Here is a 12606-nt window from a genome sequence, read left to right as displayed (position 1 = left end):
CTCAAACTCGAAAGACTTTTCGACCACTTTGGTTAGTCAAAGTTCCGTTTTGGAACCATCCTAAATTTTAATCAAGCATGTGTTTTACTATTTATTTTATACGATGCCATCTTTCAAATATGAATTTACTTTCGATATTTCCTCCTCACACACGCATCATACTAGGACCTTTCATACATTTATACCTAAGCATGAATTCATATGATTTAAATTCATATCCCTTGTAACGACAAGTTGGGAAATATCATCGAGATAGGAGTGAATTCCTTACCTTGACAATTAACCCCACTCCTTTTTTTTCTTGAAACGACCTCACCAACGAGTTAGGGGTGATTCCCTTACCTAGGTGATCGTTACCAAAACGTTCTTTTGAAACGCCTTATTATGCAACTAGATCATATTTTATACATAAATTGCCTATGAATAATCAAATCCCTACTTATGCAATTTTCAAAATTTATCATTTTATCAAACGTATTATATACACCATTATATATTTCACAATACACGAAAATTTTAAATCATGCCTTAAAACATTTTATTTCCCAACTTTCAGAATCTTACGAAAGGCTATCTATCAAATTAATCGGTCAAATGAATCTCTTGCCCATGAACTTCATGTTCAACTTAATCACTAAAACACACACGTACGTTATATCATCATACTAGAGACTTCCATTCTCAACCGAGATCAAACCAACCTTTCTCAATTACTATAAGATCTTATAGATGTTATATGATCGTTTTACCAAATGTGCTTTTCAACGTCAACAAATCATTTGTTAAAAAAAACTCTCTTCAATAACCACTAAGTCGGATTTGCAAAATTCCTTTTCTAAGGATCAACGTTTTCATAAGAACCTCCAAAAAAAAAAAAAATTCAAAATTCTTGTTTTGAGGCAAACCTAATTAGTCATTCAAATTTCAAAAACACGTGGGCAAGAAGACTTCATAGGGACCGACCATCTTCAAATTACATGAACCTCTATTACACAAAAGTAGCATTTCCATTCATCACAAAATACATTATGCTTAACCAATGAACACCTTATGTTCCCTTACATTTACATACTATATTCTACCTTCAAATCAAGCTCTATCTAATTTCGATTCGATAAACTCAACGTTTCGTTTAAACAACTATACATGCATACCATCATACACATTTCAGTCGATACCTCGCGGCAATTTCATTTACAACATTCATTTTATATGAACCTTTTCAATCACTTTTACATGTTTAAAATTGTAACGTTTCAATTAATACTATATACGCAATCATTAGTATTCGTGCTTACACTCACACTCATATTCATAACATTACGTTTTATGCTTATACCTATACTTATACGTTCCATGTTTTTACTTATATTCATACGTTTCATGCTCATACGTATACTCATACTACGTTTAATATCTATGTTCATACTTACGTGAATAATCATACCTAAACTTAAACTTATGCTCATACTTTCATTCATACACATGATTCATACATTCGTACCTATACGCGAGCATAATCTAAGGGATTTGCTTACGTGGGTCCCATACATACTTAAGCATGGACTAGCTTACATACTACATTCTTACACGTACACATTCTTAATTTTTAAATTATGTATACCCTGATTCATACACAACTAGTACAAGCTATGCGGATCGTGCGACGATCAATATAACCGCGGGTGCCCACGGGATTATAGTGATGGGTGTATGAAAACCATAGAGTGTACTATTGTGTATGGTAAGACACGGAACGTAACATGACACCGAATACGAGATCGACGTAACGTGGTTAAAACATGGTGGATATGCCGCTGGTACTTCCTATATATATATATATATATAAGTGTTTTTCACTATGTTACCAAACCTTCGTAAAATGTGCCATGAGAAATTCAGTGTTTTGCAGACCTACTTAGACCTAATACGTGAACTTTAACAACTCACAAACGCACTATATCCGATTATCCACGAAGAGACTTCATTCTTAACACACTATTTCCATCTATCCAATACTTATGTCATTCTTATACTTGCATTCGTTAGTAAGAGTAAATCGTCCACCCTTATACCTCAATTATTCTCTATTGTCTCAAACTTCAAAGCCTCAATTTTAAACAACCCTCATCGGCTTGCTAAAAACCTTTTTTGAGTCTTTCTCTTGAATAAATTTCGGGACGAAATTTCCTAAAGGAGGGGAGACTGTAACGCTCTGCGTTTCCATAACTTTCCTAACTTAGAAATCGAGCCTAGAAAATCTCTTTTTAGAAACTTGTCCCTTTCAAAAAGATTACAATCAGTTGTATCATCGAAACACCTTTATCCTTAAATTAACTTGTTATAATTTGGGATATTTATTTACTTATTGTTAACTTAACTAAATTTATTTATTTTACTATTTAAAGGTTATTTTTTTATAATAAATTAAGCTAGTCTCGTTAAATTTTAAAGTTAGTGACCTAACCTGGTTAGTTAGTCTTATAAAGTTAGTCTTTTATAACATAACAAAAGTTAGTGGGTAAAGTTTAGGGTCTATTTGTGTAAATAATAGAACCATAAAAACAACAAAACCCTAACACTCTTTTATTTTAACTCCACCCAAATCAGAACCACACCTCCACCTCTCTCTATAAAATCCGGCCACCGGATTAGGGTTCCGGCAACCCTTCCGGCGCCGCCTTTCCGGTGAGTCACACCCTTACTACACTCTCATCTTCAATCCACTTCTTCCCTCTCAAACTCTCTTCTCTGCAGATTACATCTTCAATATTGTGAAGCCTTCACTTCCATAAAACACAATAACCCCTCACCATCTTCAATTGAAACTGAACCAGGGCTCTCATCGATTTTCTGGCAACCGGAGCCGGATACGGCCGGCGCTCCGGCGCCTCTTTCTTCTTCGACAATGGCTTACGGCGGCGAGACATAAACCAAGAGAGAGAGAGAGAGAGACGTAGAGAGGGAGACGACGGCACTGCCGTCATCTGCGGCGGCGGTGGCAGCCGTTCAACCCTGTTTGGGTTCGATTTCGGTCGGTTGTTTATCACCTCAGTCCGATTTCGCGAGTTCGGGTCTGTGTGTTCTCGGTTCAGGTCAGGTATCGCCGTTTAGATTTTATTTTGTTTAAACTTCGATTCAAATCCAATGTTTTTGTTTCAGTTCAGATTCGGTTCGATGTGTGACTTGGGTTCGTTGGGCTCGGGTCAGGTCTAATAGCAGGTTCGGGTCCCTGTTCAGTTCGGGTCAGCGGGTTCAGTCCCGGGTTGTTAACTGGTTCGGTTCAGTCGCGACTCACGTCCGGTCCTGGTCAGTTTCGGTTTAGTCAACATAAGTCCGCTCAGTCAAACCAGTCAGAATCGATGTTCGGTAAATTCTAACGCCTTGAAATTCGTTGTATTATTTATATTAACGATATCTTACAAACGCGAGCCTCGGTGTTTTAATGACGCGCATATTAGTTACATTGTTTTAGATTTAGTTATTGTTTTAAATCGCGAAGCCGAATGTTACATGATTTGTAAACTTAATAGAAGCTTATGTATACATATATATATTTATATTGTTCGGATGTTTATTGAATTTTGAACATGTAAGTCGACAACTTGTGTTGTCGGGATCGTCCAAAAACAGAGGAAACTCTGCCCGATTTTCGAAAAAAAAATTCATAATTTAAAATGCGTTAAAATTATAAAACTAAACGTATCAGTTTCAAATAATTTTTATAAAATAAATATAGATGTATATTTATTCTTGACAATACTCCTTAAATACTCTTGATGGATTCAAATTAGAAATTTTTTTCATAAACTATATACAACACACATATATATAAATATCTTATACCTTTCGCCAAGATATAAATACATATATACCAAATATGCCTTTCGTCAAATATATATATATTCATTATTTTGACAACACACCTACAACCCTTTTTATGAAATCAATTCAGAGTTTTCTTTCATAAACAGTGTTAATTATATACGTACATTCTAATTCCACTTCGAATCCTCCGTCATTAATCTGTCTTATTCATGCACCTCCGTTTGCCCATATAGGGCGACCTCGGTGTTCCATCCTCCCAAACTCGCACTCTCGTCAACACTCGGATAATCGGAAGACTTAGCAATTATGTGAGTATACTCGCAACCCCCTTTTTATGTTTACCACTTTTTGGGGTGTAACATGTTTTACTATTAAACTACACTTAAACTTATTCTTTATGCAATGCACAAAACAATCCTTATACATGAATACTATGTTATGATACTTGATGCTTACGTGGACCATACTTATGTGATATGTTTTAGTCATTAGCTCTCACGAGCCTCCCTTCGACATGTATAGCGCTATAGGAGTAACGCACCGCCCCCCTTAAACTTGGGTCATGTTGAATTAATTAAACTTTCTTGCGTAAACAGAGGTTGGCTAGAAATATTGCATGCCACGCTAGGTTGATCTCGTATAGACTAAGTTGCCATGTGGATTCGTTTTAAACTTTTAAACTTATACTTATACTTATGCTTAAACTTGTATACTCGCCTTTGCTTTTGCATTGAATTGTATTTTAAACATGTTACAGGTTGATGATGATGATGCTATGAAAAGAAGTAGCGTTGATGCCTAGATACACATTTAGACGTTTAGGTTTAATATGTTGTATCAATTTTGCTTGTGTTGTTATGTACTTCTTTTGAACTTGTTGTATTTAAATTTCTTGTAATGTTGACAATTTACTTTATGAAATGAAATCGGTTTATTAAATATTGTCACAAATAGCGTTATGATGTCTCTAGCAATCTTCACACTTCGTCTCATCCCGATGTTTCCGCCATTGGTTGGGGTGTGACATTTTATTTTTCTTGCAATTAGTTTATTTTAGTTAACTTAGAGAAGCATTGCAAATAGCACATTTTCCACAAACTCCCTGTGTTTGATACCCACTTGCCACTATTTACATAGTTGTTATTGGGATTAAATTTGCGTGACCACGACATCACGTCAGGGTGCTACTTGCTTTTCGAAGATTGATCTTCTTTCTGGGTATCATCAACTTCGTGTGCATGAAGAGGATATTCCCAAGACAGCATTCCGCACTCGTTATGGGCATTATGAGTTCACAGTCATGCTATTCGGCTTGACCAATGCTCCTGCTGTTTTCATGGACTTAATGAATAGGGTTTGCAAGCCTTATTTGGACAAGTTCATCATCGTTTTTATTGATGACATCTTGATTTACTCTAAGACGCAAGCTGATCATGAGCAACATCTTCGTCTTACTCTGGAACTCTTAAAGAAAGAGCAACTTTTTGCCAAATTCTCCAAGTGCGAATTTTGGCTTAAGGAAGTTCAATTTTTGGGACATATTGTTAACGAACAAGGTATTCATGTAGATCCCTCCAAGATCAGTGCGATTAAGGATTGGGATACGCCTACTACTCCAACTGAAGTTCGTTCTTTTCTTGGTCTTGCGGGTTATTACCGTCGCTTCATTGAGAACTTCTCGAAGATTGCAGTTCCTCTAACTGCTCTAACTCAGAAGAACAAACCCTTTGAATGGGGTTTTAAGCAAGAAGAAGCATTTCAGACCTTGAAGCAGAAGCTTTGTGACGCACCTATTCTAACTTTGCCTGAGGGTAATGACGATTTCGTCGTTTATTGTGATGTATCGAAATTGGGCCTTGGCTGTGTTCTGATGCAAAGGAACAAAGTCATAGCCTACGCATCAAGGCAATTAAAGGTGCATGAGAAAAACTACACCACTCATGATCTTGAGTTGGGTGCAGTTGTCTTCGCTCTCAAAATCTAGAGACATTATTTGTACGGTACAAAATGTGTGGTTTTCACTGACCACAAAAGTCTTTAGCATATCTTCAATCAGAAAGAACTGAACATGAGGCAAAGACGTTGGGTCGAACTCCTAAACGACTATGATTGCGAGATTCGCTACCATCCTGGTAAAGCGAATGTTGTGGCTGACGCATTGAGTCGTAAAGAACGTACTAAGCTTCATTGCGTTCATGTTCAATCTGATATTCAAGCTCAAACCGATATTCAAGCACGCATTTCTCAGGCTCAACATGCTTGTGTTTCACAAGACTTGATGGGTATGGAATTACCCTATCACATTAAACCTGATCTTGTTCTGAAGGAAGATGGATCGTATTATTTCATGGACTGTTTGTGGGTCCTAAGCCAAGACGATCTCCACGCTTGGCTTATGGATGAGGCCCATAAGTCTCGTAACTCTATTCATCCTGGCTCAGATAAAATGTATAAGGATCTTCGTACTCGGTATTGGTGGCCTGGTATGAAGAAAGACATTGCCTTGTACGTTTCAAAGTGCCTTACTTGTCTTAAGGTTAAAGCTGAACACCAACATCCTTCTGGTCTTTTGGAGCAACCAGAGATTCCAGTTTGGAAATGGGAAAACATCGCCATGGATCTCATTACTAAACTTCCACGCACTAAGAAAGGTCATGATGCCATTTGGGTAATTGTTGATCGTCTTACTAAATCAGCGCATTCCTTGCCAATCCGTGAGGATTTTTCTACTGAAAGGCTGGCTAAAATCTATGTGGATGAAATTGTATCTCGACATGGTGTTCCCTAGAACATTATTTCTGACAGAGATGCTCGCTTCTCTTCTCGTTTTTGGAGAACCATGCAATCTGCTATGGGGACCCAACTTAATCTGAGCACAGCTTACAGATGGCCAAACTGAAAGAACAATCTAGACTTTGGAGGATATGCTTAGAGCTTGTGTGATCGATTTTGGTGGTAGTTGGGATTCACATCTTCTACTGATTGAATTCTCCTACAACAACAGTTATCACTCCAGCATCAACATGGCTCCTTTCGAGGCTCTCTATGGTCGAAAATGTCGTTCACCAGTCTGCTGGAATGAGATAGGTGGGGCTCAGCTTACTGGACCTGACCTCATTCTGGAGACAACTGACAAGGTTAAGAAAGTTCGTGATAACTTACAGACAGCTCGAAGCCGTCAAAAGAGTTACGCGAACCGACGACGCAAGCCTTTGGAATTTCAAATTGGTGGTCGTGTATTACTTAAGGTCTCACCTTGGAAAGGTGTGATCAGATTTGGAAAGAAAGGAAAACTTGCACCTAGATATGTTGGACCATTCAAGATCATAGAAAGAATCGGCAAGGTAGCCTACAGACTTGCATTACCTCCTGAACTTGGTAATGTTCATCCAACCTTCCACGTATCCAATCTCAAGAAGTGTCTAGCTGACGAGAACCTCCACATACCGCTTGACAAAATTCGTGTTGATAAAACACTACATTTTGTTGAGAAACCTGTGGAAATTATGGATCATGAAGTCCAATGGCTTAAATGCAGGTGCATTCCTTTGGTTAAAGTTCGCTGGGAATCTAAACGTGGACCTGAGTTTACTTGGGAACGTGAAGATCAAATGAAGGTGAAGAATCCACATCTATTCCCACGAGTTTCCTCTAAACAAATTTCGGGACGAAATTTCCGCAAGTAGGGGAGACTGTGACATTTGTGCTTGTAATCATTGTGAACAATTCCGTTATCAATGAAATAAAGTTATTTGATCCCAATGTTTGTTTGTTTATGTTTGATGTTTTTCATGTTTTGGTTTTTATTCAATTTCAAACTCTATATCGCTTTCTAGAGAATTATATGCAAACTGGTGCGTAAACGTACTCAGTTTAATGCAACAAATACTCCGAAACATCAATTTATGCTTAACATACCATAAATAACCTTTACATAACTTAGAAATAAGTTTTGAAGGCTTTGGTATAGCAGAATCAGGTTTATTTGCTTACAGGGACTAAAATTGACAAACTATGAAAATATGCCAATTTGAACTGTAACAGACATTCCGTGTCACACCCTCAAAATCCACCCGCGGAGTATTACCGCGAGGCGTGTGACGACCAGGATCTTAGCCACTAATTATTTCGAACGGGTTAGTTAATGTCACAAACAAGGGTAAAATTAGCGACCAATTTAAATTTTTCAAAACATAGTTTAAGTTCGCAGCGGAAAGGAAAGGAGAGCATATCGTAATTTAAAACCACAAGTTTATTAATTGTGCAACTTACAAACCACCCACTCCAGCCGATTGCAATGTCCGTCCAAAACAGTTTCGAGCAACCTGCAAAGCATGCAGTAGGGTGTCAACATAAAGTTGGCGAGTTCACGAGTTGTCTAGTTTTAGTTTTTCGAAAACGTAAGTTTTTTAGATATACCATGTATAATCACGTTATGGGGAGCTACCCCATCTGTAAGCTTACTAAACTGGCGATACCGAAACTGTTGACGTAAAGTTGTTGTGCCCCGAGTCAATGTCTATCATCATTGACCAAGTTGCAAGGTCTACTAGTTCACGCCCGATCCCCCCGGTCACGGTGTGAGGTTGTCAAACCTAATAGCGCTATCAACTAATAACCCGTTCGCCCCCGGCGATTAATCGGTACTGTAAGCAGGGACTTAAGGTGATAGAGTTTCGTTTAGTTTTGCTAGTTGTGATTTATAAATAATATCCAAACGTATCTCCCCCGGAGATAGTAATTTAAAAGTACCCATTCGTATTTCCCCCGGAAATAATAGTTCGAAAGTCATTTTTCCAAATATGGCAGTTTGCCCATGTAAATAACATCCAAGCGTATCTCCCCCGGAGATAGTAGTTTAAAAGTACCCATTTGTTTTTCCCCCCGGAAATAATAGTTCGAAAGTAAGTTTTCCAAATATGGAAGTTTGTCCGTGTCCCTCCCTAGGACGCATGCTTTTAGTGTGTGAACTCACCTTGGTTTGCTCGGCAGACAATTTACTTGTGTTAGGTTGGTCAACCATACCCTATTATGGTTATACATATTTATTAGGTTCGTGTGCAAGTAATGTCTCGTATAAATTACACGTATCTAACACGTAGCACGTAAATCCACATTTCATATAATGCACACACTTTGTACAATGTACAGCAATGGCAACAGTAATACGTATCATATCAGCATATATGTTTTGGGCCTCTCTTAGCATGTGAACAGTCAAACAGTAGCAGTTAATCAACAACGGTGGCACATAGCCCAAAACGTAACATCACATAGTGCGGCCCAATAATGAATTTAAGTAGTCCAGTCGAGACCGGATAGTCTCGACTCGAGACTATGAGGTCTCGAGTCGCAACCACTGGGTTCTGAGTCGTAAACGGGAGGTCTCGAGTAGTGCGGTTATGAGTCGCAACCACTGAGATCTCGAGTCTGGTATCGAGTCAAGATCAGGACATCTCGAGTCGCAACCGGCCTAGTGTCGAGTCGGGCTTGAGTCGAGATCATGAGATCTCGAGTCGCAACCAGGCTGGTCTCGACTCCTGGAGCATGATGTCTGGTTTCAAGTTGCCAATCAAACGTCTCGAATCGCAACCATAAGGTCTCGACTCGCAGCCGTGCAGATGCTTCCAGAACTCCTCAGAATAGTACTAGCCAATCAAATTTCATAAGCATGTACTAGCCAATCAGGTTTCACTAACATGTTCCCCATACCGTAAAATCATCAAATCAGATCAAACTAACATATTTCAAGTATTTTCATGTCATTCAAGTTGTTTATCATTTAGAGGTTTCAACATTTCACAGTCAAAACAATCAATCAGTCATAATCATTAAGGAAATATTACCATAACTATTATCCATATTTCATTTTCCACCAATATCCATTTAGCAGACATAAACATAGCCGAGCTTAAAATAATATAACAGTCAATTTGTGCTCGCCATTCAAAAAGGAAACAGTTAACATATATGTAATCGGCCAGAATCATCAATGCAATATCACCCTAACTGTTTACCTTAGTCACTCCTTCAAATACTCCGAACCGTCTTTAAAGGAACAACTTTCGGGTCTTATGAATATTCAAAATCAAACAAACTTATGCTCATACCAAACAAGCAAACTGTTGTTAGTTGTTTATTTATTCAGCACTTCATCTTTTGCTATATATATTATTCAAAAATCAGCCAAATTCCATCTCAATTTGTTTGTACAGTACATAAATCTTAATCATTCTAAACTCACAGTTATGCATATGGTCAAGAAGCACAAATATACAAAGCAAATTTCAATCGAATCATTGACTGACCGAGGGTTTGTGACGCAACTAGGTATGTGTGCTGCTGCCAAGAGGTTCCACCACCACCCATGCTGCTGTTGTCTTCTCTGTCGCCGGCGCCGTTAGCCGGAGCCACCTCCATCGGCACCAAACCCCAAAAACCCGAGCTGCAAGAGGGGCTTGAACTGACCCGAAACGGAATACGGCTCCCGAACTGCTCTACACCACTGCGCCGCCACCGCTGATCCTCTCTCTCTGCGTCTCTGCCGTGTGCCGCCGTACGCCACCACCGGTTGGTGGTGGCCGGTCGTCTGCTCGAAGTAAAACAGGGGCTGAGGTGTGTGTGCGGATCTAACTGCAGAGGAGGAATTTGAAGTGGGGCTAGGGTTTTGTGTTGTGCGGTCAGACAGAATGAGGGTGAGGAGAAGATAGGGAGTGTGGGTGTGTGATCGGAAAAGGAGCCGGAGCTCGCCGGAATATCTATCTCCGGTGGCCGGAGATCTAGAGAGAGAGGGAGAGTTGTAATGTGCGGCTGGTTGGTTAGTTAGGGTTTTGGGTTTATTTTTAGGTGAGGAGGGTGGGGGATTATAAGGGGGTTTAAATGGGTAGGGTTTAGATTTAGGTTAGCTGGGTTGGGCCTAGCCCAAGTGCGTATGGATCTGACTTATCCAACGAACTAGCCCATTTAATCGGGTTAGTTGTTAAATGACTGGTTCCTCTTGTCGCACGTTATTAGTTGATAATTAATAATAATAATGAAAATAATAATAATAATAAATAAATAAATATTACTAAAATACCCTTCTCTTGATAACGAGAATACGGGTTGTCACATTCTCCCCATGTTACTGGAATTTCGTCCTCGAAATTAGGCAAAGGTTAATGGTACGCCCCATATATATACATAGACTTCATCACTATACGCAGATACAAGCAGTTTCATAAAAGTCCACAGAAGGAACACATAAGTCACATAACACATAAGATCATGTAGCACGTAAGATCATCTAGCCCAAGATACACAGTGTTCGTATGCATTTCACATAGCATAGAATTCCACAAATTTAATTATAACATCCAAGTAACGTACAGGAAAACCCGAAGTGTCACATTATCCCCAAGTTCAGGAAATTTCGTCCCGAAATTTAGCATGCAGCCACTAACAAGCTAGTGTGTTTAAAAGTTTTCGTGGGGTGTCACATCATCCCCTTGTTGGCTCGAAATTTCTTCCCGAAATTTCAGTTGTAGCTTCAGTGCTGGAGGTAATGTTTGTAGACAACTTAGGATACGTGCGCATCAGCTGGTTTTCTCGTTCCCAGGTATACTCTTGGCCTTGGCGCGAGTTCCAACGAACTCGGTCGATTGACATCTTGTTACACTTGAGGGTCACGGTCTCAACCGGTTCCTTAATAAGGTGGTAGAGTCGAGGCTATTAACTAACATCGGATATTCACCAAAATATGGATAGGTATTCCTCGCGGGAATGGTAGTCTTAAAGGCATCCATCCCAGGAGCAGTAGTTTAAAAGTATTCCCCCCGGGAATAACAGTTTGTTTGACCATTCGTGTTCCGGTGAGCAGCGATGCTCTTACCTTGATGTGAGCCCAAGGATTTGTGCCTAGCCTATCACGGCTCGGAGGCAAAACTTGGGTCTCGATCCAAGGTAATAGGAGTTGGCACCCCGTGCCTAGCAATTGCTTCTTACAAGTAGACAGCTGCAAGTTTCAAAAACCCGTCGTTCCCCTTGTTCACAAGGAAGTGTGCAATCTTGGTCAAACGATTTATGATCCCCCGATTGGGCCTTGAGGTCGTGATGCATCTTGTCCGCGTCGGGATGTATCATGTGGACTTGTGTGCTTCGCCCATCACACGCTCTCGAAGATTCCCGTAAGACGGAATCCAAACACATTCCATAAAGTAGTGAGCGCAATTGCCTTCGAGTTCAAGCGGCCTTTCCATGCCCTGCATGGGCTCAGCCGAAGGATTTTCTGCTTGCAGAGTTTCTACTAGAGCGTTTCAAGTTTGGTTAGGAGGTTCGAAGGAACGGTAAGCTGTAACACACCTACCTGCTTAGGTTTAGTCTCATGTTGGCCTAGTCCGGATGATACCTGATCGCGCATCCATGATCGTTTAGGAGTTCGACCCCGTCGGTGCTGTCGCGCGTTTCAAAGACTATGCTGGAGGCTCTCGTGATCGGTGTAAATCGTGCACTTGGTACCGCACGAGTAATGTCTCCTCATTTTGAGCGCAAGGACTACGGCTCCCAATCCTGAACCGTGTGTAGAGTAGCCCCCTTTCGGGAACTTTGAGTTGACGAGGAATGCAAGTGATCGAGAAAAGCGGGCCTTGCGACGCCAAAAGTCGAGCGTTGAAAACTTAGCGTAAAGCGGTTCGTGTCGCAGAGATTCTAGGGTTAAGCGTGAGAGTCGTTCGGATCCCTTACTGGTTCTCGGGGTAGGTTCAGAGGTCGTTGAAGGAGTTAGGCGTCAAATTTTGACAA

Source organism: Helianthus annuus, chromosome 8 (assembly GCF_002127325.2).
Source record: "Helianthus annuus cultivar XRQ/B chromosome 8, HanXRQr2.0-SUNRISE, whole genome shotgun sequence".
NCBI lineage: Eukaryota > Viridiplantae > Streptophyta > Magnoliopsida > Asterales > Asteraceae > Helianthus > Helianthus annuus.
This window is presented reverse-complemented; position numbering follows the sequence as displayed.